This window comes from Mandrillus leucophaeus, unplaced genomic scaffold (assembly GCF_000951045.1).
Source record: "Mandrillus leucophaeus isolate KB7577 unplaced genomic scaffold, Mleu.le_1.0 Scaffold9, whole genome shotgun sequence".
In the NCBI taxonomy this organism is placed as follows: domain Eukaryota; kingdom Metazoa; phylum Chordata; class Mammalia; order Primates; family Cercopithecidae; genus Mandrillus; species Mandrillus leucophaeus.
In genome coordinates, this window is record NW_012109807.1 from 5418080 (window position 1) to 5421259 (window position 3180).

The following is a 3180-nucleotide window of genomic DNA, read 5'->3' on the forward strand; positions in this document are numbered from 1 at the left end:
GCCCAGGGACGAGCTGAGGGGAGTAAGGGCGGAAGCAACGGCTTTGAGTCTGCGCCCGCTCTTGAAGGAGCCGGCACTGAAGCTATTCGCATGCGCGAGGTAGGGTCTGCCCACTGTCCCGCCTGGAGTGCGCTTGACCTGGTGCTAATTCTGGTCGCTGCCTTATTAGGGCTGGTCTTCAGCCGAGGAGGGGTGGGGCTGGGTGGAGGAGGAGCCCTGGGCCGTGTGCCTTTTCCAGCTGCCTGCCCAAACCTGTAAAGGCGTCTTCCTCTGACTAGCCTAGCAAGTCAGAAATAGAAAATTGCCTCTAGGCCGGGCGCGGTGGCACACGCCTGTAGTCCCACGGCGAGGCGGGCGGATCACTTGAGGTCAGGAGTTCGAGATCAGCCTGGCCAACATGGTGACGCCCCGTTTCTACGAAAAATACCAAAATATTAGTCGGGCGTGGTGGCGGTTGCCTGTAATCCCAGCTACTCGGGCGGCTGAGGCAGGAGAATTGCTTGAACGCGGGAGGCGAAGGTTGCAGTGAGCTGAGATGGCTCCACTGCACTCCAACCTGGGTGACAGAGCGAGACTCCGTCTCAAATTAATTAATTAATTAATTAATTAATTAAAATGATGCAGGGTCTTCTGGAATTCGCCCACGAGCACTTCAGTATTGGGAAAGGAAACTCATTAATAAGACATTGAGAGCCTACTGTGTACCAGACACCATTCTAGGCTGCGCAGATGCAGCAGTGAGCAAAACACTAAAAGGTGAAAGTCGTCTGCCGTGCCTGAGTATCAGGAGACCCATGTATGCAGGCACACAGGCACTGAGCAAAAAGCAGCAATTTGGCTTGTAAAATGCAGGTATTGGGCTCCAGAGCTTCTGCCCAGGCACACTCCGAGTTTCAGAGAGCAATGTTCCTACCTGGTATGGAAGGAAGCATCTTGCACAAGTGGGCTGACTTGCTGCCTCCTGGCAACTAAGCGGACACAGATAGTAGAGACCCAGACACCTGTGAGATAGGCGCAGGGCTTCCAACTGTGGCTATGCATTAGAGTCACCTGGAAGCCCTCAAAAACTACGACTGTCTTGCGGCTCCATCCCCAGACAAATTAAATCGTTGGAAATGAGGCCTGGCACAGTTATTTTCTTAAAGATCCTCAGGTGATGCTAAAGTGCACAATCGTTGATATAGAGTGAATCAAATGATTGCTTGAGAGCAAGTTTGTATTTAATTTATAAGGATCCTTAAGATTTTTCTAACTCATTTCAACTGAATTACAGGCCCTTTTAGGGATTTGTTTATTAATGTATCTGGCAGCACAATGTTTGTTGATGAATTTTCCTTGGGTCTCACCATCAAAATCAGGACTCGGACTAACTTTGAGTTTGATCCTGTGCTTCTTGCTCAGTCCTGCACAGCTACAGAGCGAGTGGTGTTTCGTCCTTTCCTCATCCCCAGCCTTTGCTCTTCCCTGAGGCCTGTTTTCCAGGACTCAACTATTCCACAGTTGCTTTTCCCCACATGATCCGGTCGGAGGCATTCCAACCGAAGCGACTCCATCTTGAATAGGGGATGGGGAAAATGAGACTGAGACCTACTGGGCTGTATTCCCAGAAGGTTACACATGCTTAGTCACAGAATATTTACACATAAGAGAAAAAATTAATAATGTTTACCAAACAGACCTAACACTTAACAGACCCAGGAAATGTCCTGGTGTCCTGAAAGATTTCTTTCTTTCTTTTGAGATGGAGTTTCACTCTCATTGCCCAAGTTGGAGTGCAATGGTGCCATCTCAGCTCATTGAAATTTCCACTTCCTGGGTTCAAGTGATTCTCCTGCCTCAGCCTCCTGAATAGCTGGGATTACAGGTGTGCACCACCACGCCTGGCTAATTTTTTTGTTTTGTTTTGTTTTTTTGTAGTAGAGACGGGGTTTCCCTATGTTAGCCAGGCTGGTCTCAAACTCCTGACCTCAGGTGATCCACCTGCCTTGGCATCCCAAAGTGCTGGGATTAAAGGCATGAGCCACCACACCTGGCTTTGTTTTGTTGTTTTTTTTTTGAGAGAGTCTCACTTTGTTGCCCACCCTGGAGTGCAAAATGGTGAGATCTCAGCTCACTGCAGCCTCCACCTCCTGGGTTCAAGTGATTCTCCTGCCTCAGCTTCCCAAGTACCTGGGATTACAGGTGTGCACCACCATGCTGGGTTAATTTTTGTATTTTTAGTAGAGACAGGGTTTCGCCATTTTGGTCAGGCTGGTCTCCAACTCCTGAGCTCCGCCTCCCAAAGTGCTGGGATTACAGGCATGAGCCAGAATGCTGGGATTACGTAAACCAGAGTGATGGGATTACAGACGTGAGCTACCACACCCGGCCAAGAACAAAAGTATTCTTAAAAGTTTTGTTTTAACAATAATACAGATTACTGGGAAAGGCAGTAGTTACTAAACCTGGCTCAATAGTCCTATAGACGGTTGTTTTTGGATAAACATAGATATTGACCCTTCTGCCCTTAAAGCTTGAAACTTGTATCTGTTTTATCTGAGTTTCTTCCTCAGGAAAGGACCTTCAGGCCTCTCAGAAAAATTATCAAAGAACTGAAATTCAACAGATCACCAGCACCAGATGCCTCCTTGCCCCTCCCTCCTCTGGTTTTCTTACACAGTGTTGCATTTCTTCCCTGCTATGTAAACCCCTAGTTTTAGTCAGGGAAATGGGTTCGAGACTGACCTCCTGTCTCGTCTCATTGTCTCCTGGGCTGCAGTACCCATTTAAAGGCCTCTTCCTTGGCAATACTTGTCATCTCAGTGATTGGCTTTTGTTGTGGCCAGCAGCAGGACCTAGACCTAACTCCTGGTGTTTTGGTAACAGTCACACAAAGTCCTTTGTCACAAGCCTCGGTAGTACAGCACGTGTGCCCATGATTTTCACTGTTATATCTACACAAGCATTTACCTAAGGTGGATGCATTCCTCCTCTTGCTTTCCGGAATGCCCTTGTCTGTCTATGGAGTACCCGTTCTTTCATTCCTTTACTTTCTTAATAAGCTTGCTTTCACTTTACTCTGTGAACTTGTCCCAAATTCTTTCTTGCCAGAGATCCAAGAGCCTTCTCCTGGGGTCTGGGTTGGGACCCTCTTTCTGCTAACGTTAAATCCCTCTCCAGGGATTAACAAACCAAACGCCC

At 48.0% G+C, this 3180-nt stretch overlaps 1 protein-coding gene across 1 annotated transcript in view; it reads right to left on the reverse strand.

Annotated features, from left to right (window-relative positions):
* The window catches only part of PDCL3 (phosducin-like 3), a 51116-nt gene that overhangs the window by 8795 nt on the left and 39141 nt on the right, over positions 1–3180 (reverse strand). The gene's annotated exons all lie outside the window — the stretch shown is intronic.